Source organism: Colletes latitarsis, chromosome 14 (assembly GCF_051014445.1).
Source record: "Colletes latitarsis isolate SP2378_abdomen chromosome 14, iyColLati1, whole genome shotgun sequence".
NCBI lineage: Eukaryota > Metazoa > Arthropoda > Insecta > Hymenoptera > Colletidae > Colletes > Colletes latitarsis.
In genome coordinates, this window is record NC_135147.1 from 18837096 (window position 1) to 18863708 (window position 26613).

The 26613-nt window shown below is 40.3% G+C and overlaps 1 protein-coding gene across 1 annotated transcript in view; it reads left to right on the forward strand.

The window, feature by feature from the left end:
- The first annotated feature begins 359 nt into the window (after positions 1-359).
- Positions 360-26613, forward strand: part of Sano (CABIT domain-containing protein serrano) — a 262616-nt gene continuing 236362 nt past the window's right edge. Inside the window, exon 1 of the mRNA XM_076781093.1 lies at positions 360-434. The gene's annotated coding sequence lies outside the window, so the exon portion shown is untranslated. The remainder of the gene's footprint in view (positions 435-26613) is intronic.

Below are 26613 nucleotides of genomic sequence, written 5' to 3' on the forward strand. Positions count from 1 at the left end.
ACGCCGCGAAGCCGGTTGTCGCGCTCCTCGCCAGATGCAACGGCGAGTCAGTATCGCGTCAGTCCTCCAGCGGAATTGGTCAGTGATCTGTGTCAGAGCAGGGCCAGTCGTCACTCTCCGTCTCTCGCATGATTTTCCGTCCCCTGATCGACGTTTTCCCTCGAACCCCCCGTCCACGTACCCGATGGTCTGACTTTGTTTCATTTTTCGTCGGTTCGACCCGCGTCCCTTGTTGACGCGAACGCACGCTCCGCGGCCGGTTATCCGCGTACGGCGTACAGATAGTCAGATATACATACGTACGTATAGTAACATATACAGTAATACAGTGCCACAGTGGAGTTACCAGTGGGGAAAACAAAAATTAGTTTGCAAGCGGACGTGCCTCACGGCGACCGTCGTCTACCACGTTCTGGATCGTACAGCGGCAGCAGGTGAGTGGAAAGTTTTGTAGGGTATCGTTTCGTAGCGACCTGTCGGCTGGACCTTCCGTCCCTCAGGGTCCGAGTTACTTCAAGGTGTTTCGCGGAACTTTTCGGACGATTAAATAGACGGAGCGAGCGTCTGCCGCGTTAGATCGGCCGAACACACTTCGTATCCACTCGGAGCCTGAGCGATCGTATATACTGAACACCGACAGCTTTTTCGTAATCTAGTTTATCGTAAGGAATGTTGCGTTGCACAGATCTATAACTGCGCTATAATTGTTCATTTCGATATCAAGCGCATGAAAGGTAGTTATTTGGAGCACGGAAAAAATAATTTCATTTGATATTAGAGTACTTTCTTCATACTCTTCGTTAGTGTAGCTATTACTTTCACGTTATCTTAATCTCGCATGAAACAGAGCAATTTATTTTTCGACTATGTACACATTGACGCGACACGTTCCATTACCTGGAACGACGATTCACTGTTTTACGACGGAAAAACATTTCCGAACGTGCTCCACATCTCGTCAAATATTATTTCTCCTTTCCTTTTCTGAATAAAACAAAACGTTCGTTCACCCGGTCACTTTGTTTAGTTCGTTCCATCTACATTTTAAAGTTTGATCGATTCCCTTCTCGAGCGTTCTGTTCTCCGCGTCGATGGGCTCCGAAAGATTCTATCCGCTCCATTTGTTAGCGTCGCCCAAAAAATGGCGGTCAAGGAGGGAGCGATTTCTCTCACAGGGTGATCGATAAAACCAAGACTGGTAGGCCGTCGCTCCTCTCTTCTTCGTCTTCTACCTTTTTCCCCGTTTTTCTTGGTCCCTTACCGTTAGTGGCCCGTCCTACCGTCGAGGATCACGTTGATCAGCTTTACTCCTTACTGGCTTTTCATTCGCTCCTCGAAACACTTAGGCCCGTTTTTACGACGACCTTTCTCCGACGGCTCAGTGATTTGAAGTCGTACAATCTAGTCTAACTATGAGTACAGTAGAACACTGGTTACATAGAATTCAGCAATGGTTATACTGGCTACCGAAAGTCTGGACTCTCACATACCGAGATTCATGAATATTTGTAGTCCCGATTACCTATACGTTATAAAATATTTGCAATTTTGAGCAACTCTTATCAAAATGAATTGCATTTATTTTCTTTAGATATTAGTTTAGAGCAGCTGTTGGCATCTTTGCAATTATAGTATAAGTTCCTCGAAATCTTTTTTTTATGTTTTTCACCGTTAGAATATTTTAATTTGTTTTTTTAAGCATTTCATTAAAATCAAGGGCTTAAAGAGGATATCAAAGGACTCTCCGTATTTTAGTGGGGAAAACAAATTATTTTTTCATCCCCCGTCACTTTCCAAGGGAGCAGTCACAGACTTTAGAGGGGACACCTTGTATATATGTACTCCGAAGTATCTGTACTTTCGAATATCTGTAGCCTTGAGTATGTGCACAGAATAAGGAAACTATTTAGCGCTTAGAATCGATCAAGTACGCTATTATCGACCCACCGGACTAAGATAATGTTCCGTTTGTCGGTATAACGATCCTTCGAACGTATCAATTGGAAAAAAGGATTGTTATAGGTGTTTCTCAGCAGACGTATTTTTTAGTCACATCACAGTATAATAGGTTACATGCAGACGTGTAATGCGCGCGGCTGGATTTTTTGCGATCCCTTCCGATATTAAAACATCGTAATTATGTGTTACTATTATTAACTGTTAATGCTCGGCTTGAACCGGACTGGTTTGCAAATCCGGATTCTCGTAACGTTGACTTCTTTGCTTAGCAGTGGTCAGGATATTGCCTTGGGAACGAGTAGAATTGCATCGTGCTCGAAATAGCTTATAATAAATACAAATTTTGTTTTCGTTTAGGTTTCGATCGTTTCCCATGGGAATTTTATTTTTATAAGGAGCGATACGTGCACGTCTATAAAAATGTAGAAAGAAAAATAAATACTTATAAAAATGGATAATAAATGTGGATACAGCAAGTCGTGCACAAATAAATAACTGCTCCGAATTTTGGAGTATCTTTCGATATTTAAAATAAACCAACATATTGTCTCATACATTAATTGGCCACTGCTTAAATATAATTCGAGATAAAAATTATAATCCTATTTGATTTTAGACTTTACAAAAAATTTTTTTGGTTATCGCAAAAACAAATATAACAAGATAGTGTAGCTGTAATGGTCAAAAAGTCATAATAATTTTGATTTACGCGTATTTCCATATTGTTGTTTGGTTTTATAACAATTATACTATATGAATATATCGTAAAAAGTTGGGGAAGTTTTAGAAATATCAAAGCGAAATATTTAAAAATACATGAATTTTTAGATTCAAAATAAAAACTTTATTGGAAATTAAAATCATGACTTTTCAGAAATAAAAAAGTTATTTCTAAAATATGATATAGTTCCATTATCTCCAGCATCGGCAGAGATATTAAATGGACAAATTATTTCATTTCCTTAATTATATGTACGGTAAATGCTTGGTTATTTTAGACGAGTTATTATTCTAGTTTTTATAATAAAATAATATTTCAGACGGGGTATTTGAAAAATAACAGCTTATTTCAAATTATGAACTATTCCATTCATTATTTATAAATTGTTTTTTATCTAAAATGCATTCATGTATGGTATGGTCATCTATAAAAAAATTAATTATTTGATGCATAAAATGTCAATTAATTAAAAATAATTATCGATTCTTACTTAAATTGCGTCCAACTCCGATACGCGTACCATTTACTAGCATCGATGTTCCCAATAAAAAAATATAACATCATTTCCGACGAATTATTCTTTAATATTTAAATCAGAGTTTGCTTCAAATAATTGGTTGCTCTATACATTATTTTAAAATTGTTTTTTATACGTAATGCACCCAAGTGTGGCACGAGTACCATTTACTGGCATCAAAGGTTTTGACAAAAAGCGTGTTCGCTGACGATTTCCTCGAATCACGGTAATTCTTGCGGCTTTGTGCGACGATCACGATTTTCCCGCAGCTTTTTTCTGCGTCCTGAACGGACAATGGCCCGTGAATACGTGAACGCGGCGCGCACGAGTGCCGGCCGTCGAGGTTAAAATCGAATGTGTGTCACGTTCACCGTGGCGTCGATTAGTAATCGGAGCGCGAGCGGCAATTACACTTGAAAAAGTCAATGTTACGCTGGAAGGTTTCGTACGGGTTGTGCAACCACGCGTGTTCCGGGTTGCGTCCTCTTCGTTGTTTCGCGGTTCCGTGAACCTCTTAACACTCGTGCTATCGCTAAAATAGTTACGCGAACGACGGTCGATGGGTCTCTTTAGGCCCGTATGTTATCTATCGCAATATTTATATATTCAATCTTCCGACTCGTAATAATATAGGATATTCGTTTTGTTCGTTTGTTACAAGACAAGCTAAAATTTTTATCAAGTACTGTCGCAGAAGATCTTATCGATCACACTTTTTAGTTTCTTTTCTGAAATACTGCCAGTGACTTAAATAAACGTCTACTATATCTACAAGATACTATGTTCTTTTATAGATTGTTTTTCATTCGGATACCATACCAATCTCTTGATGATATTATCGATGGAATCTTGTATTATTATTACTGTTGCTTTATCGTTTCTTATCGATAATTTTATACGATTTGTGCATTCGTTATCGATGCGTATTACAGAATAATAGACGCTATCAGTGACTGTCATTTCTTACTTTATATTCACGGGAAATGTAAAACTTGACATTACGCAAACGCGAGTTTTGTTCTTATACTCGTTTATCGCAAACGAAACTGGCATCATTTAAAAATAACGAACATGGTTTCAAGATTGTTGCGTCTTCGTTTATAAAAAATTTATTTGCAACTTATACTCGTACCGATATTCGATTTTCGTACCACAGATTTTTCAATATAACCTACAGTCGCATATTCCCGTGGATTTAAACGTCGCACACTGTAATGTTCGCAACGTGACTTTTATCGGCCGTACAAGCGCACGCGCGTTCGTCTCGGGTTCAACAGGTCTGTCGGCGGGAAAAGTTCCTTCTAAAGACGCCAATATTCTGTTCAATGGCCTTAGACCGGCTGGTTCTGAAATCGAGCCAATAAACGTCATTACGGACAGGCCATTCGCCATTCTCGGCGCAACTTCTCCAAAGGGGGACGTTTTGCATTATCGATATTCTAGGCACCGAGTGATTCCTATTGACGTTGCGTCTGTCGGTGAGAAAAAGAGACAGAAAAAGAAAGAGTGGGAGAAAGGGATGAGAATCTTCGGAAAGAAAGAGAGAGAGAGAGGTACCATTGGGCCCGGAGATCTGTCGAAGCGTCGGGGCCTGAATGTCATGGCGCGATAGATGCCACACAATGTGTGCCTCTCGACGTCGGCATTAAGCATTATATGCGTAATTCACGAAGGTTATTTACTATACAATTAGAGATTCCGCGCCACGTATTACGCGGGACGGGATGCGCGCGCAGGTACACGCGGACGCGCATGATAATGGTCCCGCGAGTCTCATCAACGGCGCGCGAAGGGAAGGAAGGGAAATCCCTCAGTTTTTTTCTGCAGACGTTAGCTGGCGTAATATACGATATGTACGGTGTAACGAGGTATGTAATGGGTAATAATGCGTAATGATATAATGCGTACATTCTGCGCCGTACGTCTCCGCCATAACAAACATTGTTAGTCCCGGGGATGCTGGCCAGGCGTCCCTAGGCCGTAAAAGGGCTCCCTGGTCCATCTTCGTGATTCCTCGAAAGGCCCCCTTGATGATACGATCCTGTCGTAATACCCGAGTTGGAAGAAAGGACGCCGCGGTTAGGAGGCACCCGGGATGATCTCTAATTCACGGTGCACGGGATAGCGATTCCATGGCCGTGCTTTCGAGTCCTCTTCTTTCGGCGAGGGTGATGCTGCGGAGATCGAGGAATGGGAAAATAACGCGCCGGGGAAATCGTTTGTATTTGAAAATAGCCATAGGTTCGCCTTAATTCCCCGAAGGGCCCTTTGCAATGGTCGTATTGGTCCGACGAACAGGATCCACAGGTAGATGATACTATGGGAACTCTGAACGAACCAAGATGATATTTTCTTGTGTCGTATACTTCGATAAAATTCGTAATTCGATGCGCTTCGAAAATACTGTTTAATTTGGCTCGATCGAACGGTTGCGTAAACTTAAACACGGGGCAGAATATTTACATTGCTAAATATCATTTAACAAGGTTGATGTACAACATTAATGGACGATAATTAAGTAACATTGTAAAGTAAAACATTAGTACATTGCGGATCATAACTATAGCATCACTACAATTTTCGAAAGTTTCAAAGTATTAATTAATGATTTCTAAATATTATGTAGTATTATGCAAATCAGGCTAAAATGAAATTATAGTAACGAAAGAAGGGCGAACATAACATTTATTTAAGATAAAATATAACAATTACATGAGTATTTTATAAGTAAACAACTATAGCACCAATGTAATTATAATGTAATAACAATATTAAATTACAATGAAATGATTAAGTTATAATTTGAATGAATAGAATGGAAAATGTTAATAATGAGTAGGAGTTTGTTTCTTTTCTATTAACTCAAAAATGCAACTGGGCATGCTCGTCACTAGTTTTCTCAAAGTTTTTTCGTTAATTGCATTCCACGATTCAATTATAGCTTCCTTTAACTGTGAAATGCTTAAAAACTGTCGATTGTGTGCATAAAGACACAGTATCATGTTGGCCACTTCACTAATTTCATATTAAATGTTTCAAACCACTTTATTCTTCTTCGACTTTTATCTATGAGAGCATTATCTTTATCTCGATACATACGCAAACCACTTTAGTATATTTCAACTACATTGTTTAAATTTTTTTTTTAAATTATAAAAATCTTAAAAATGTCAGTGGTGCTATAGTTATGTATATAAAGTATCATTTATAGAGTTCATTAAACTAGTTACAGAAAGCTCAGTCATTGGAGCAGTTTCAGACTGTAGATCAATCCTTTTAAAGGAAACAGCAATATACTGATACAGTAGCATAAATTATTTATTCGTGTTTCAAGATACATTATTACCTGAATTACCTGAACACTTCATTACTTTAATCCTATTCTAAGAAACATTCTGAATATCGTTGTTCAATTTCAGTACACACTTGACATCTTTTATTATTTTCTTTTTATTTAATAACTATATTCATCATAATAAAAGACACTATGATATTCATCGTAACGAATTCTAATTATTAGTAATTAGAATAAAATGAATACGAATTGCTTGGGTATATCAGATACGTAGTCATGTTCAGTCTCACGTTCACCATTTACAGGAATAAGTGACGCAATGTTTAGAAACGAGCCAAGTATAGATTAAATACAAGACAATTAAATACAGACAATCATTGGTGATAGTTACTTAGAATACTAGACTCATAGAGAAATAAACAGATTGGCGTTCGACTCTCATCGATTGCAGTTGCATTGCCTTTCTCGCGGCGACGAAAGTACAGTCTTTCATTGCCCCCGATGGACAACTTATTCCCTGATTAGGTTTCTCAAAGTGGCCGAAGACAAGTTTCGTCGCTAATTTATTGAACAAAGGGAATCCCTGTCTCGTTATACAAACCAGGAAACATGAATTCAGCGAGAGGTGCATCGTTAATGCGCGACGTTTTCCTGTTCCCGTGGACTGTGGTGCAATTCCGCTCGCTCTCGACGGTTTTATGCTGAAATACCTGCGTATCCTTCGGCCAGCTTGTCGTTCGATAACAGCTCGGTGATTACAGGGATACGCGTTAAAACCGAATTACGCGAGTCGGTTTTGTCCGCGAGCCGACGATAACGAGAACATTGTTGGCGTATTACGCGATAAGATAAGACGAGCGCCGAGGGAACTATATCACGGAATACTAATTAGAACTGGTCCCCGTTTGTTTTGCTATCCCCGATATGGCGAATTATCGCGAACACGATGATCACAATTCCGCGCGGAACGACTCAGCGCGGGTAGGAGCCGCGAGACGCGAAGAATTTTCATTAATTGGAATTTCGATTCGAATGTTTATCGGCGAACAGTTACGTACGTAAATTATCGACCCAGTGCTAGTTTTGAAAATCAATGATACGTAATCTCGACTACTTTTTGTCGAAAAAAGCAGCGAGAGGTCTATGGGATAATCCCTTCCGAGCGAAGCTTGTTTTCCCTTATACAAACGTTGCTAGGCGTACTCTGACTTACAGATCGAGTTTTTCCTATTTATGCAATCTTAACTGCGTCCCCTAAAAAATGGCGGAATGCTCTTACGGTTTCATACCTGCGTCAGGTCTCTATCTCATGCGCGTAAAATCAGTAAGGTTACCTCTAACGAGCAAAATTAAACAGGAAACATTCCTCGAGATTAAACACCTACACGAAACGCGGGTTCCGTCTTCCTGCATTCAACCGAGTAATTATTAGCTATTTATATGTGGTGTTCGGTTGAAAACAACAGTGAATACTGGGAGGCACGACGTCGGCAGTCCGCTTCGACGCGGGAATGCAACGAGATGATACAGAATAATCGCGGAGTATTTAATACCAATTAATTGTTGTTGTTTGCGTTTCGACTCTGTCGTTAACTTCGAGTCAAAATTGTCGAACAACTTCGTCTATTATAAACAGAAACTTAAGCAGTAAATGAATTTACTGGCGTACCGACCGATAGGTAGGCAAGCAAGTACTTGAATAGTCGAGGAAAGTAAGAAGAGTACGGGCAGTGAAAGGCATTTGGATATTTATCTTGAAGTAATTAAGTTAGTAGCGTTTAAACTAAAAGTCTTAACGAGCTTCGATGACTTTGAAATGTCTTTACGTCTTTGGATCTTTGAAGTATTATCGAACGTTGACGATTTTGGCCAACGTTAAAAGTCTCAACAAGTTTTAATAATTCTCGAACGAGTCACTCTGAGTCATTAAAGTTTGAATGAGTCTTTCGAGTCTCAGTGAGTTTCCAAAGACTTACCGAGTCTTCCAAGTCTTAACGAGTGTTTAAGGCCTTAATGGCTTGTCAAAATCTTAATAAGTCGTCAAAGTCATAATGAGTCGTCGAAGTCTTAATGAGTTTTCAAAGTTTTAATGAGTCGTAAATGTCTTGACGAGTCGTAAATGTCTTAATGAGACTTCAAAGTTTTAATGAGTTTTCAAAGTCTTAATGAATTGTCAAAATCTTAATGAGTTTTTAAAGATTTAATAAGTTGTCAAAATCTTAATGAGTCTTCAAAGACTTAACGAGTCTCGAGTCTCAATCAATCTTCAAAGTCCTAGTGTCTTGAAACACGTGGTGGCTCTTAGAAGACCTGACAAGTATCGAACGTTTTAATCCACTTAAGACACACAAGACTTGTCGAGACGTTCGTAACACTTTTGGTTCGAATAAGATTCGAAATATACTCCGGACCCGTTTCTAATTGATATTAAGTCGAACCATATGTTTGAATTTTGTACTGCAACTTAAAGCAATATTTTAGACATATAATGGAAGTTTATGAAAAACAGAACATTTTTTCATTGAAATATAGTTTTCACGTTTTTCAGTAAAACGTTGACATTTTCAAATTGTTTACTCACTACTAAGCCTGAAGATTATAATATTTTATTTTTTTACAAGGTTCGGTTTTATTATATGCTAACAAACACATTCGTGCAGTCAGGCTCAAGCACGATCAAACTTCGAGCTTTGGCACAATATCTATTTGTTTAAAATTTGTATGAATTGTTGATGTTAGTATATTTAAAATTTCAGAAATCCTTTGAACTGACAAATTTTGTTTCCATTCTATTAAATTACAAATTTATAATATAATGTATCCTGATCAACTTCAGAATATCAAATTTTTGAGACGACCTAATGTTATAAGTACTAATACGAAGCTCGATGATTTAATCAATATTTCGTAAACTCTTAGCGATCCTTTACTTGGTATTTCTTTATCCCGAACATGGCTTTCCTTTTACCGTTCCGAAACCGTGCATTGTTTTTCTCAATTTTATACGAGTGGTGATAAATGTCTCAATAGCCGCGGAGCGGTGGTTAACACCGGTGATTTGAATGCGCGCAAGGACATTGCCGCGGCGGCAGTTGAAATGGCTGCCGGGGGCAGCGTCGTTTATTTTCCGCGATTCTTATCGACCGGCCGGTATTCGATCACCGGTGTCGGGGGAGTTCTCGTTTCGAGATGTTCCGAGTGAAATCCAATTGAATTAGTTTACGTGGATAGATAAAGCGCGGGATCGATCGCCGCGGGGCGAGGAAGTCCGCTACCGACGGGCTCCGTGCCGGTCTCATTTATCAATCGGTACCTAGCAGTATCGATTTCGCGAAGGTGAACAGCTTCTCGTCGCGATATCGGTCGCTACGCGAGCGAGACTCGCGCGTAGATCGTCGATCGTTTCTCCGGAAAATCACGCGCGTTTAGATATTCCCTGCTTCCACGGCTCTCACGGTTACCGATGCTGAATAATTGCCAGCCAAGCGAGCGATTAATTAGCTGCACGCCCCTTTCAATGGGAAATCGGACGAGTTTAGAAGAGATACGGGATGGGTAATTCTCAATTCCTGTTTTAGGAACGATTCCGGCGAGGGGTCGGTCGCAGTAACGTATCTTCTGAATTTCAATCAGTTTCGCCTTCTCGTACAAATTCTAACAACATTATCGTACAGTATTGCTAAAATGTGATTAACAATTATATTATTTCGATTAATTGATACTTTAATATTGGTTTCAGAATTTGAATTCGCGTAGTACTTCAACAGTGTATGATGTAGATTATAGAACAAGTATTCTCTATAAACTATTCCAATATCAAATTATTCGAAGAATTTCCAACCCTGCTCGAAAATAAAAAGCAGAGACAGCGATGCATAATCATTTCGAAATGAACTGCACGCATAAATTTATCGGGTGGAATAGATCCGATGGTAACGATCGAAAGAAGGCTGGTTATTCAACAAAATTAAACGTCGTTGCGAATTAATGTTCTGTGTACTGCAAACCAGTAGAGAAGTCTCGGGGATGACTTCAACCAGTTTATACGCTCGAGTCAAAGTCCCTTGAAGTACACTTCCCTATCTTAGCATTCAGAATGTGCACACATCGAAGCCGATCCACGCGTTGAGCGCATCAGGAAGTTAAATTCTCTCGCGACTTCTTTTCGTGTTCCGGGACGCCTGTCTCCTCGATCCGCGATTTTAACCGTCATTAAGACATATTTATGCCCTGCATCGAGTCGCCGGTAATTATGCTAATTGCATGCTAATTGGGATACAGATTTCGTTTGGTTTATGGTAACGAACGTCCGGACCGTGGCTGATTTGCGGTTCGCGCTTCGTCGTTGGTCGCGCCGGGGCTCCCTTAATCACATTCATTGCCGGTTAACGCGATTAGATCTGAATCGTAAATTTGTCATCGCGCGACGTATCTCGCGAACGGTTGACTCTCTCTTTCTCGCTCCTGGTCGCGGATAACACCACGATGGAAAACAGTTTCTTGTTTCAATTAGGAGGGGTTCGCCGGTTTCCTCTGGATGCCCACAACCCCAGAACCATTACGATCAAAAATTATTCGTGAAATTTCAGTTTTCGTACGTGACAAATAGAGCTCTCGATCTTCTTTATACCGTTTGAATTTCGTTGCAATGCAAAGTTTTGCTATTTCAAAGTTAAGGGATGTTGTTTCTGTTTATTCTTTTTATTCGAACTTCGTCGATTGGGATACTAATTCGATTTCGTTTCGCGGAATTCGAAGATGCCTCGCGATCCATCGAGCTGTGACCAACGCTTTCGACGTTTATCGACTTTCTACGCTAGAGTAGTCCGCGGCGAATAAATCGAGACTCTCGTTTTCGAGGGCGTGAGTCGAACTCTCGGTCGTCGCAACGAGTTTCTTCTGGAATTCGTTTTTGCCCGTAGACCAAGCCGCGAACATTGTTGCGGTTCCCGACAGCGACGCTCGAGCCCCGATTCAGCATCGAGCGGCTTGACGATAATTTACGGTCGCCCGCTCGAAATAGTTTGTTAACGCTTTATGAACCGGTTTGGCGTTCTTGCAACTTTGACTTGCTAATATATTACCGGCGCTGTTGCATCACCGTGTCAGATTATATCGCGCTAAACGCGTTACGCTCCGCGGGATTTTTAGACAAAGTGCATTAATGCATCCTCGCCACGCGAGTCTTGCTCCATTTTATTTTTCCCCCGAACGAGATAACGAATTCGCGTAAAAAACCGCCACGGAAAGTAATCGTTGCGATGGAACGTTTTATCGGTCGCAATTATTGGAGGTACGAATCGTAGATCGTTGAGCATGAGGGTTCCTCAAGCATGGAAAGAGTTTTTGCCCGATAATAAGCTGCAATAAGCTTTCGATTTGATCGTTTTCCGTTTCGATGGAGTATCCAGGAAATCTCCGAGTCATTAAAGTTCCTCTAACTTCGCAATGTCGAACGAATCAAATTTTTGGGATAATTAAAGCTAAGAAACGCGACATCTTGATCATTATTTCTTTTCGGTTAAAACGAATGGAATAGATTAATCGAACGTCGTTGTTCAAATTTAGTTCGAAATAAAATAAAACATTATAGTGCAAATATTCTCCTAGGAGAAATAGGAAAAGATTGCTCGTTTCAAGCGAAGTAATTGATTTGAGAACAAAAGAGAAATAACAAGTTATTGTTATATCATTGGTTCGTGTATCGGTAGCTGACATTTTGAGGTACACCGTTCAAAATAGGCGATAGATTAACTGCTTGTAATTACGACTCCATCGCTCAGCAAACTCTACGAATGCTTCGATGCTTCGAGTCCAGTGATTGTACTCTTACCGTGCATTGAAATCACCAGAGCGACGCTCGTATTAACCACTTAACGGCCGCGCCCGAGTTAACTCGGGCAACGTAGCCACCGGTCAAACAAAAGAAATCATGCTCGGTAACCGAAGGAGTAAATAGCAAAATAAAAGGGCGAATGTAAAATTTAAAACACAAAATTTGCAATACATTTTGGTAATTGCTTCTAACACAGATATTTAATTAGTTACAAATGATATTATCGCACATTTAGGGTGTGATTTTTATATTATTTTCATACGGTGATATTTTGTCGTGCAACTTCGACGATCGTTCGTTATCCGAGGAACTTAAACGTCGCGACGTGCCTCCGACAATTTCCCATTTTTCACATCCAAGTAACCGTTTTACTTCGTCTAATAAGTTTCATCGAACGGAATAACGTTGTTAAAATATCAAGGGGTTCTTTCCCTCTCTTGTGCTCTAATCCACGAGGCTCTGACCGACCTTCGATCGTCGAAGAACCGGAAGATCGAGTCGCTTCTCCGCTTCGATGCTTCCAAGAAACGGACCAGCTAGCGACTCTTCATGGCCCTCGTAAACGCCAATTACAATAATTACGATAACTGTGGCGCCTGGTCGGTCGCAATGATCGCCGCTAACTTCTGCCCGGGTCCAGTCTTGGTTTCTTTATTAATCACGCGCTTAATTAATATTCTGGGGTGTATCGAGGGTAACGATTAGCTGACCGGGCGTGCCCAGGTCCAGTTAGTACATGTTCTGATAAACGGCGTATCCGTAACGTCGTGAGACTCAATAGTAACGGCGAAAAACGTCGAGGTCGCGCGGAAGTAACTTTAACGCGTTGACTGTTACGGTGACCAACGTTTTGAATTTACGACGTTCCTTTCAAACACGTATAATTAATAAATCGCAATATTTATAAACCTTTAAGACGGTAACTGTATCGTTAAATTCTTAAATATTTCTGTTTCGCACGAAAATTTCAGTAAACGTCGAGGATGTTCGTAGATGTGAAAAACAGATATGGCAATTAACGCGTTAACGTTGTGTGGGTTAACCGTCGTACGCTGAACGGTACTTCGTCGAATAAACTAATGGTGTAACGCGAACGGGACCTGTGATGGTCGGATTAGTTAAGATTTATTATTGGCGAAGAAAATGAAACCGTGAGAGAGAATCTTATCGAACGAGTTAGTCATTGAGCATACTGGAGAGAAATATTCTCGGATGGAATTTCGATTTAGCGATTAGAATTTTTGAAAGTTTATTATCGATGGGGATTTTAGTCGAAAAGATTAAAGACGAGCAACCGTAAGATTACATGTTTCATAAATAATTAGTTATTTTCGAATTACCATTATTCGAGCGGTTAAAATGAGATAGTGTTCCGGATGAATTTTCATTTGATTCATTTGATTTTCATTTAAATAAAAACCGGTCAACCGTGTTTTATAGCCGCTTGCGGTAGTTACATACAGTCAAGGTTATTCAATGCTTGGGTATACTTCACGAGTTCCCAAGGAATGATTCGTCTCAGTTAAGTATTGTCAACTAATGATCAGTCATTAGCCACAGTCATTGGCTCCATGATTTAACTCTTGCCTCGCAGCACCTTTTCGGATCTCCGTTCCACGCAACGCCTAAGTTCCAAGAGACGATAATTACCATGCCGCAGAGCTATGAAACGAGCTCAGGAAGCGACGGTACGTGCATTTTTACAGCCATAAGATGCGCACGATTATGGGGCAAATTAATAATAACCGTCGGTCGGTACTGGGTAAATTGGGTCTCTGGGTATTTCGACGTCGAGCTCGCGGATGCTCACCACCCGTAGTACCCGTGCGGAACGATCGGAGCCAGCCTAGCCATGTAATTGGCCGGTTGTTCTTGCATTCAAATCGCTTTGAGAGCGGCGTAATATCGTTTTGTTACGGCAATGCTCGATTTCGCGTGAGAAGGAGGAGGTGGATGTCTTTTCTCTAACGAGAGAAATCGTTGGTCGAAGGATATGAGGCTTAATAACCGGGTCAAGAACCGTTTAGTGCTCCTTAACCGTGCGAAACTCGGCCGTCGTTAATTGCGGATCAGACATTTCCCTCCGTAAAGGGGCGCGAAATATCAGACCTCGAGATGTGAGAACCGAGCGTAAAATATGCTCTCTTTTTCTTCTTGCGATCGAATGTTTGCCTTTCTTATCTGTCTCGTTAAACGCGTATTCGTTCGATCACACTTATATTTCGTAGACGTTTGTTTAATTCAACTGCTTCGATGTTCTTTCAAAAATCATATTTGGAAATTTTTTTAAAAGCATATAATCGAATATGTTCCATATATTTTACTGAACGTTTGAGAAAAATAGGAAAAAATTTTGGAATTGAGAAATTGGAACTTCAATGTTCAAAAATTAATATTCTCGCACAAGTACAAGTTAGTTGATCGAATATTCGTAAAGTAAAATTGATCTAGAGAACGTTGCATTAGACGCAACTACAATTTCCCCTGACTTTAGAGTTCTTAAATCAGAGCATCGTTCGATTCGTGTATCTTCTTTCGTTATAAATCTCCACATGTAGAATATTTCTCGTTTATTATATCCCATAAAACAGAAGAGAACTATCCCGTAATAAATTAAAATCGTCGGACGGTTCTAGTGGAGCATTCGGTTCGGCTAGCATGGCAGTTCCAACCTGGGGAGCAGGGTCAAGAGCGGTAAAGCTCACGACTCTTCTTTCCCTATGTTCTCTCATTATCCGTTTCCATGTAGTCTCACCCAGATACACGGGAACGTCACCCAGACACGGTGGGTGCAAGCGTCGGGGCAACAACAGCGGCCGAACGTAACCCGCTTGTGGGATAAGGCTGCACTCCGCCTTCCCATTATGGTCGGTTATATGCCCGAGAAACAGTTCCTGCGCGTATTTTTCCCTCCGTTTGTTACCAAGAAACACCGCGTGCAGTTTAAATGCACGTTGCCGACCGGTGGCTCTACTCCCTCGTTTGATTGCATGCGCGTCTTTACGCGTCTTTGATCCCCTAGCTTGAGTTTCTTTGGCGCAACCCTCGTGCATTGGCGTAGAAACTGCACGGCGGTTTCGTTGTTCGGGCTGCTCTTCGTCCGGCACGGAATATCAGATGCCCGGTACCTTGCTTCTTTTCATGGAAATGAGTTTTTGTCGAAGGGAGATTGCACATAGACTGTTGGACTTGACGTTTTTAGATATTTAAGGACTTCGAGTTGCAGGATAAGAAGAACGTTGGAACAGACGAACGTCTGAAAGTTAATTCGATGCCTTTCTTCAAAAAGTTTACCATTTATTTGTACGTCTTGTATTCTTGGAAATAATCGCCATTACTTTTGACGACTTTATTATTCCCTTTCCGTTAAAGTTATTCGATCAAACGCTTGGTTTATCCGAGTAAAATACTATATGTTAACGAAAAAAGCAACAAGAATACAACAAATATTCCACTTCAACAATTTTGATACTTTTTACAGACCTTATAGTAATTTAAATAGTAACGATAGACTATACGCAGTTTAAGTTCAATCTGATCACAGAAGCTTTCAGAAAATGGCACCTTTGAGAGTGGCCGTAGTTTAGAGCCCGGCGGTATGTAATGCGCTTTGTGCACCAACAAAGACATAGAGTTAACGATGAAAAAGAGACGAAGAATGTTCAGGGAAGCCCTGACAAGACTTTATAAGGAGGGGAAGAAGGAAACCCCTGAAAAGATAAGGACTGGTATAGCTATTGAATGACGAGAGATTTGAAAAAAAATAAAAACAGTGTACGGATCGGAAGGTTGATCTTAAATGGGGAGGTGTGGGTGGGAAATGCACGTAAGCTGTTTTATAATACGTTGAGGGGGAAAAATAAGTATAATAAAAGTGAAAACAGCGCTTACTTCGAGTGTGGGAACTCGTGCAATAATGCAGAACATAGATTGTTGTTCTGTTCGCGATGGGCTGAAGATAAAAGAGAGTGGAAAAATTTAATTAGTGATAATGTCATCCTAGAGTAGTTGATAGCAAAAGTGTCTGGAGATAATATGAAATGGGATGAGTTTAATTTAACCCACACGTAACTCAAGCTTAACGAATAGTTTACGCAGACTTGACACATTTAATGTAACGTAGATTTAATATAAATTTAACTCAGATCATTAACTCCATATATACCAAGGGTCCTAATGTAGACTTTAGACTGATTGATTTAGCAGTAGTAGTAGCAATCTGTACACGGCCTACGTGCTAATAGAGTTGTAACATAGATGTAACAAAGGCAAAACATAGATTTAACATACACTAAACGTAGGTTTAACTTACTACTTACTTACCACATACTTAACATATACTTAAAAGTTTTTGTTAGTCACCTACGTCTATATTCTCTTTATACTTCTAAAGTGGGTTGAATTGACAATGCGTCACCTTCAGCACCTAACAGTGTACAGAAAAACATGTTATACCGTTTCCTTTATACCTTTCCGTAAACTTGTTTAGTTTTCCAACATTTAAACAAAAGTTTCTACGAATGACAACTCTCTTTGTTCTTAATAAATTTACATACTTACTTGAAGTCGTTTAGAACATGGCGACGAGGAAATTCTTTTCCAAACGTGGATACGTCTTTTAGAAAAAACGTGCATAAATTGTTGTAAACATTCGTTCGTGCAAAGAATTTCAGATTCTTAAAAAATAAAGTCTTACTTTTAAGTTATTTTTTAAAATACTTGTATATACATATTGCTCCATTTTCCCTTCGATAAAGTTCAATTTTCCAACACTAGTAGATGACACCTCCATACCATCCATACCCATACCACTCAGGGAACCATCGCCATGTTTTACAGTTGGGCTAAACACCTTTTATTAACTCCTTGACCAGATTTTCTCCAGACAATTTGTCGTCTTTTGGTATTAAAAATTTCAAATTTACATTCATCACTGAAAATTACTTTTGTAATTTAGCGATCTCTTTCGTCTATTTTGCTCATTAATGAATGGTTTTCTTGTAAACCTATAATTTTACGAACAACTCGTTTGATACGTAATGTGGCTTGATATTTTTCGGACGAACTGTATATACGCCCATATCACTCAAAGGGTTAGACACACTATTACAATTACGTTTTCTAAAAAAGAAACAGGAAATTGGTGACAATTCCAACCATCCCTCGTGCGATTAAATAACATACTCTCACTCGCGCGACTAATGGAAGGTTAGCAGAGGTTCGAGAGAGATCTGACAAAGATCTAACGCAGACTTAAGACAAACCCAACCTAAATCTTTGTCATTTAGCCAGACGGTAATTCTCGAACGCGCCCTGAGGACACGTTCCAAGCAAGCATTCTGAGATTTCACGGCGCACAATGGAGGCGGTTCTTTCTTCCAGAGCGTAGCGGAGCGCGCGTTCGCGTCCGAGCTGGCTCTCGTTGCCCCCGTTTCGTTTTCGCGTTGCTCGACTATGGCAATTCTAGCCGTTTGACATAGCGCGCAGCGCTCGCGTAACGACCTTCGCGGATAATGCGCGCAGCACCTCGGACTCGCTTGTCTAGCTCGCGTCCGATTCGAGACAGAGGCCTGGGCAATTCTCGTTGCTCCATTTTAAATGGGAACGAACGCCTCTTTGCCGCGAATACTGCGCGTTTCTCGTTTCGTTGCGCTTTCAGGAACGAATCGTTATAAATTATTGTTATTAAATTCGTCCGACGAATCCTCGGTCTCTCCAGGACAACGTTTATTGCCTCGTTTCAGGCGAAAGCGTCGTGTTACCGTACATTCGCGAGCGTAAACTGGAGTGTGTCGTTTCTAAAGACGGAAGATCGAAAGACGTCGCTCACCGCCATCGAAATTCCCGTTAATATGGTTAGAAATCCTAACATGGTCGTTCGAGCGAGCATTTCGAGGAGAGCACCTTCGTTGTGGTACGTTTCTGTACCGGTTTTTGTGACTAGGTTAAAAAACGGTATTGCGCGCTAATTTTAGCGTTAGATGTTCTGGGACGTCGCTGGACTCCGGTCGTCGGCTGAATTTCTATCCGGTTTTCAAAAAGAGACGTCGCGGAAAATCGTGAAAGTAGTAAATTATAGTTATGAGTAGCATGTCTGGGAGAAACGAGGGAATTATGCTAATTTTTTATATATACGTTTAAGTGGCCAAAGATTATCAGTTTCAAACAGTTGTCTCAACTCCGAAATAAGTGTTACAATTTTATACAGGGTGTTCGGTCACCCTTGGAAAAATTTTAATGGGAGATTCTTGAAGCCAAAATAACACGAATATTATGAATATCAATTTGTTGATTGAGGCTTCGTTAAAAAGTTATTAAAAAATTAAATTAAAAAATTTTTAATCAAACGAAAAATTATTTTCAATTACGAGGGTCAATTACAATCATTTTTGGTGAATAGACATACCCCCAAAATCCTATCCACTTTCTAGAAAAATATTCGAGCAGATGTGAAATTTTCCGACAAAAAAAAAATTTTCAAATCGTTCTAAAAAAATTATTTTCGGTTGCAGGGGTCAATTACAATCATTTTTGGTCATTACACATACTCCCGAAATCCTACGCAATTTCGAGAAAAAAATTCCTTATCGAAAATATAATTTCTAGTCAGAAATATCTGCCCGAATTTTCATGCGAATCTTTAAAACGTCATAACTTCTGAACGGATTGAACGATTTTAATGTTTAAAAAAGCAAACGACGCGTATTTTAGTGTAGAATATGTAGAAATCGCAAAAATATTCGTAAAGTTGCTCCTTGACACCGCAAAATGAGAAAAACTCCATAAAAATGGTCCAATTTTCAAACAGCCATAACTCTTACAATTGTGAATATATTTCAATGAAACTTTTTTCTGAAGTAGAGCTCATGGGTACCTACAAAAAAGTATTAGACAACTTTTCTGTAGGGCGTCAAACAAAATTACTAAAAATGAAAAAGGAATTTTTAAGAAAAATTGACAAGGGGGTAGGTGCCTCAATTTTTTGATGAAAAAAAAAAATTTTAAATCGTTGTAAAAAAATTATTTTCGGTTGCAGGGGTTAATTACAATCATTTTTGGTGAATAGACATACCCCCGAAATCCTATCCATTTTCTAGAAAAAAATTTGAGCAGGTTTGAAATTTTTCGAGATAATTAAAAAATTTCAAATCGTTCTAAAAAAATTATTTTTGGCTGCAGGGATCAATTACAATCATTTTTGGTGAATAAACATATTCCCGAAATCCTACGCACTTTCGAGAAAAAAATTTTTTACTGAAAATATACTGTGTGGTTGGAAATGTTTCTAAAACTTTTTAACGAAGCCTCAATCAACAAATTAGTATGCTTGATTTTCGTTTTATTTTGTTTGCTAGAATTTACTATTAAAATTTTTACCAGGAGTGGCCGAACACCCTGTATACAACAGTCTACATAGCGGATTTTTTGCTATGCTTAGAATATCATAAATTATTGGCAGCCAAGAAATCAATGGTATCCAGGTTTATCCACTTCTGTCTGTCCTCGTTGTTCATTTACATATTTAAGCATCTAACATTCCCTTAAAATGGCACAGTAAATACCATTCTCTGGAAGGTATCTAGTAGAATTCCCAAAAATTGACCATGAGTCTGCCGTGTCTGGCAGACCCAAACAGGTCACCTTTGAAAGCAATCTGCTTCCTGGAAATCGAAAAGGATCGAGCAGTTGGTGAACCTGAGAGGCGGCCCCGGTATCGAGAAACGAAACGATCCATCTTGGAATGGCCCTTTGGAATGGCCGTTTGATCGCGTCTAGGTGGTCCTTTAAGAAAGTTATAGGCCGCACAAAAGCGAGCTGACAGAAACACCAGAGTCCGAAAGATGCAGAAAAGAAGGATGTTACGCGGGATTGGGATCGAAAGCGTTTGGGGGAATATTCTTTGATCTATGGGTTGGTGTGGGTGGCCAGACCCCCGTCGCATTGGCCTCCATTAGGCGCGAATCCGGCAAGAAATATGCAATATATCTCTTCTATCCTTTTTCTACTCGCAGACGCTGGAATACGACTGTTATTAAGTCTGGAAGCATAATACTTTGAGGATTTTCTCTTCTTTTTAGTTGCGTTCTATGGGTCGCTAATTCGACGTTAATCATAGAGCATCGACAGCGGTGGTTCACAGATTTGTCCATCGTATACGGAACTCGAAACGATGCGGTGAAAATTAGGGTTGAGAGTAGTCAAATGCTTTATAGCTAGTCGAATACTGCGAACAAACTTTGAATATTAACCCTTAACGGTCCAATGTTTATTATTATAAATTCACTATCTTATTACTCTGAAAATATATCAAATTTAGTACGTAATTTCTTCTGGTATGAAAAATAGCTTGGGTCGTTAAGGGTTATTGGGGAATATATCGCAGAATTTTGTTTGTATCGCTCTTCTTTAATCAAAATAGAAATCTTATATAAAATATTGTTGATAGAATATCTTGGACGAAAATATAGTTGAAAAGATCGACGAACCGAAAGAACTTGATTATTCAAATTCTTTTCCATGCACATAATTTGAAAATTAATCTTTCTTACGGCTATCCTGCTACTGAATTGTGCAATTATGCTAATACTGTTGATTCTTCACGTGTCTCCGGTAATCGTTTCAAATTATCTATCCATAAATCACTGTTTCTTTCGTTTCCATATTTATTTTCTAAAATTAAATCAACCCAAAACGAAGCGTTGAAATTTCCGAGTACAGACAAATTCGACGAGCAGTTGTCAGTGTTGGTGAGAATGGGTCGTTGGAAATCGGCGATTCTGTTTGAAGGCGCGCGTCACACGTACCATACATACATACATATGTAACGATCTAACAATAAGACGTAAGATGGTAACGCCAGGCGGTAAGTGTTACAAGTATACCTCGGTGCACATTGTATGCCTCTTCGTGGCATACTGAACGAATACCCGTTATACCCGTTCCAAAGATTTAAGCGTTTTGCGCAATCGGCCTGCCGTGGTCTCTCTCACATTCTGACCAGTGTGACACACTTTCCTGCGCCCGCGATAGAATCCCGAGCATAGCGCTATCGTGCTGCTGACCTATCGCGTGTGTTACCACGCGCGGGATCACGGAAAAACCGTTTTCAACGCGGGAATCGCTTGACATCGAAACTCTCGTACAAACGTGCTCTCTCGGATTCCATCGATCGATCATACGCGTCGATAACATCGACTTTATAGCGGGGAAAATTGATGATCGCGCGGACTAACGATATCGTGGCCTTTAAGGATTCGAACGTGGCTCGAAAATTGTACGATACTCGCGTTGCAAGCACTCGAATCGACCGTTTGGGCTTACTTTCGTTTCGTTGGAAAACGCAAAGCGTCACGCAAAAATGGCGGCTCGTGTTGCTGTCTGAAATTAATGGTTTGCGAGTTTCTCGTGGATCGGTATTAGGGGATACGTATGCCTAGAAATGTCAAAGACAAACTGGGGTTTGTAATTTTTTCCAATTAAACGATTTCGTGTATAAGATCAAGATTTTGCTTAATTATAGATAGATTGCAGATCTTTATGCAAAAATCGTGACTGTGAATAAATACTCGAATGATTTAATGAAAAATTTCTGTCACCTTGAAATGATTAATTTTTCTATGACGAGTGTTTATTTTAGTCAAACGAAGCATATGTATTTGGAACTTACTAGTTGCAATTGCCTCTTCAACATATAAATATTAGTTTATTTTATAAAAACAAATTACTATTAACGTAAACAAAGTAATAAAGATTGTTCTCTTAGTTATTTATGCAAATTAAATATAATTATTCGTATCTTATTTGAAGTTATTATATTTTTGCATATTAAGTGCATTCTGTAGTGTTTTGAAAATTTAAATTTCCAATAAATGTATAAATATCCGCAGTCTTATTATAAATAAGCTGACTGGTTTAGAGTAGAGACGCGTCGAGTTAACTGTTAGTTTATCTAAATTGGAAATTATTACACATATATGATAGTCGACTGAGCAGGCAGAACGTTTGCAACGCGTTAATTAGGACTCTGTATCTTCATTAGTTTTGCAAATATTTATTTAACGTCTTTACCGAATGTTGGCGAATGATCAATATTTTAGAAACTTTCTAGGTATATTGTATATGCCTCTATAACACATTCTGTGAAACTCTGCAATTCGCTTATCATTTAATCGCCTGCACATCTGCTTTATTCGTATGTTAGATTTTACGCACCCAATATATTCATCTGTATATTTCCATACACGAGTAATAAAGATGTTCAATAGTAAAAATAATAATAATAGGAATTAACGTCGATCAATATCGATCACCATTGTTTTATTTTTAAGATCGATTGATCAATCTACGATCGTTCCTGCGCCCTTGTGCGTTGTGCCACCTTATTAATTAGCACGTTCCGTGAACTTTGTTGTAAATCTTCCGCGTAAGAAAGTAAAGTAAGAACTATGACTTCTGTTTTGCATAGGCTATTAAATGCTTGCAAAATACGGTCCCCAGACGCAGCAGGCAAATTACTTGAACGGCACGAATGGTCGTCATTTATGTAATCACTTTCAGCCCAGACGTTTGTCGCTTGTCCCAATGAGATGCTACGATTCTCTCCGCTTTCACGGATCGTCGACCACAGAGACAATTTTACCGGCGAGACCTTTGTCGAATGACATACGACACGTACAACTCAGTGTATTATTCCAAATTATGATCAGATTTGTCTAATTATCGCGTTACGATTTCTGGAATCCTTACGCGACCAAACAGAACCCACTAAAGACTTTATTATTTCGTTAAATGCAGTCGATACTTAATATTAGACTATAAGAATATAAGAAATACTTTTAGGGGTTGAGACAACCCTCTACAAAGCCCCCATTTCATTAATAAAAATATGATTTTGCATCAAGATCCGTAATCTACTTACCATTTTAGGTAATCCTGCCTTTTAATCTTTTTAATCCTGCATCGTGTTTCCACATTATCTTGAATTAACTGAAATTGATTAATTTACATATTTCACACATTATATCGTCACGAACAAAGTCATGACTTATATTCTCAGACGATAAATTGAGTCGATACGCGTATGTTTTTAGTCGCTTACTCGTGGAACAGATAAGAATTTACATATATCTTTCTCGTACAAGCATTTATATCCTGAAGTGTTCGTGGTATTATTTTTTTAATAAATTATTTTGACTTAAACGGAGATCACGTTTCGGGATACGTCGATCAATTCCGGCGTGTCGCAACGAGGCGACAGTAATTTGTAGGCGAATCAAATCAGCCGGGACATATTTCTTGGAGTGTAACGCCAGACTCGTGGCGATCGTGACATAATGAAGATAGTATGTAACGGCGGGACCGTGGCTTTTCAGGTCAACTTCCTGTTATGTCGGCAACCAGGTGATGGATAGTCCGGTTGCATGTCTGACGTGTCGAAACATCTGTTCGATAAAGAATTATTAATCGCGGGCGCGCGCGCTCTCGCGAAAGAGGTATCTCGCGTCGGATGCCAAGCCAGATCGCTGAATTTCAGAACAACCGCTCTCTGTGCCCCGTAGAAAGTACAATCCGCCGTCGTAATGATAAATACAGGCCAGCCAGGCGAAGCTCGGTCCGCGACCCGGCCCCGAGAGGCGTTGCTCGGGATTAACGCAACAAAGCTTACTCGAGCGAAATTAAAGCCGCGTTCGCGCTTGGAAAAAAGTGTCTCGTAATGCGGTCTTGTCGCGTCGCATGATTAACAACGGAACGGCGGTGCAACCGAGGAGCTAGTAATCAGAACCTCCGACCAAACGATATTGGCGTAACAAAATTGAGGGACAAGTAGGTAAAGTCACGTACGCGCTTGGAAAACAAAAATTTCCAACAATCTTTCTAGCAAAAGAACGACCTTGCATCGTGTGTCTCGATCTTGTCGGGTCGCGAAACAGCAGCTTCGAATCGAGCCAAAAGCTAGCTACGTGCTATCCAGGTTGTTTATAACGGACCAAATACTTCCTCTTGGGATTGGGGATGCACTCGATCAGTGTATCCACACGTTGTAGCACGAACCACGAGTATGGTACTGGGTTGCAAGGTTCATACGTCTTCTAAACATCTACTGTCTCAGCAGGAGAGTGCCCGAGTTGATATATATAAATTGCAACTGTCACGACAAGCCTTGGCTCTATATGGGGGTATCGCTGCCATAACGATAATTCAACTTCTGGAGTTTGGGAGGGACAAGGGAATATATAGTATATCCTGTCAATACCGTTGCCAACCCCTGGGGTATCGTTTAAGTCATGGTGAGACCTTCGTGGCATCATCAGCATCACTTTCAGTCAAGGTGTCTTGCAGTGCTCAGCGCTAAGCGTCTTCTGGTACGCCTCTACTGTTTCACTAGGACGGTTCGTGACTCGACGTATCTAAACTAACCTCGTCGATCGTCTTAAGAAATTGGGATCTAAGCACCTTGCCACCCTAGAGCCGTAGGGTGACTGGAGAATACTCAATCCTGTCGTGCCTTTGGCCGATCCCTGTGATACCATTCAATCCCCGAGGTACCATCAGCATCACTTCCCGTCAAGTTGTCCAGTAGTTCTCAGTACTGGACGACCAGTTTCCCGGAAGCGTAGGGACACTACACCCCAACATCCAACGAGTTTTCAATACGACCGACCAGAGGAAATTTTTACGGGTGCGATTCAGTAGTAACGATTCTGTTCTGCATCCAGGCTCTTTGCTTGTATCGTCATATACCTTACTCGAATGGTAACATACATCCCATTAGCACATCTCTACATTGTAACACGGATTACGATTCTAGATTGCAAATCTGATATGTCCAGATTATCTAGTGTTTGCAGCATAATCTATTTAAACTTCAAGTTAGTGTAGCAAGCCCTTAACTATATGATAGAAGACTATGTTAGACGATCAAGGTCTAAGTACCTTATCACTGCAAAGCTTGAAAGTGACTAGATAACACTTAAATCTGCCATCACTTTTATCAATGCCAGCGATATCATTCAATCCATAACATTACCACTCAAATTACTATGCAATAGTATTGATCACTTAACGCTTTAGGTGCCATTAGGGCCTATAGTTCAACAACTAGTTTCCAATATGGTCAGCTAGAACTGTCTTACGGAATAGTGAGAGTGATTGAGTTATAAGGTAGTTGCGCTGCACCCGAGTCTGCTGCTTGTATTAGCATACACCCCCGTGAGTATCGGGAATGTAGTATACCCAATCAACACATTTACACGTTGTAGCAACACGAACTACCAATACGATGCCGGGTTGCAAGTCTCACGTATTGATGGACGGCCTTTCTAAACTTCTACCGTCTCTGTCGGGCAGTGTGCAAGCTGACACATTTAAATTTGCATTTGCATATCAAACCCTTAACTCTACTTTGCGAAATAGAACTGTCGTCGAGATTATTTAACCGGTCATCTTAGGCAACCGGGGTCTAAGTATCCTATCAGTTGGAAGAAACTAGGCTATACTCAACTTTGTCGTCCCTTCTACCAACCTCTATTAAGTCTTTCGATTTGAGCGAACGCTTCGAGTATCGTCGGAGTTTACGGTCCAACGGTCGCTAGTTTGGAATATTTCCGCCCCGCTGGAATTAGGAACAGGAAGGAAACATGAAAGCGTTTCTCCTCGGAGAAAGATCGACACGCAGCAGCTGCGACGATAGCGAATCGACGGCATGGCGAGTATCGGCGATCGGTTCCTCGGGGTAACGCTCTACTTGCCGAGAAATGTCAACCGCATTCTGCAACGCCGACCGGCCAGCCAGAACATTCGCCCGACCTAACGTTTTCTGAGCGCCTACGTTCCTCGTTTGATTCCCCATTGTTCGCCTCGGATGATATCCTGAAACGTGTTTCCAGCACCGTGCACGGCGAGACACCGACCGCGCGCGAACAATATGCATATTTAGTTGCAACTCGCGGAACCCGAAGAGTCGAGCGAGTTAACAGCCGCGACCGCACACCTCTTGGCCGACTAGACGGACGCGAGACTAGCGAAAGTGGTATCCGACGCGAATTCGTGGGCAGCGTATCATTTTTTCCTTTTCGTTCCCTGGATGCTTTGGTCTGGCTGTCGAGTATCCGCGATAGCTTTTTTCGGACGCTTCAGGAAGCTTGACGAATCTAATAGCGAGAGTCTCCAAGCGCGACACTCCAACCATGACTTTCACTTTCTAACCCCTTGTCGTACAATGACGAGTCTGACTCCGCATAAGTTGTTTACGTCGAGTTTAGCGAGGCTGCACTCGTCGTGAGAAT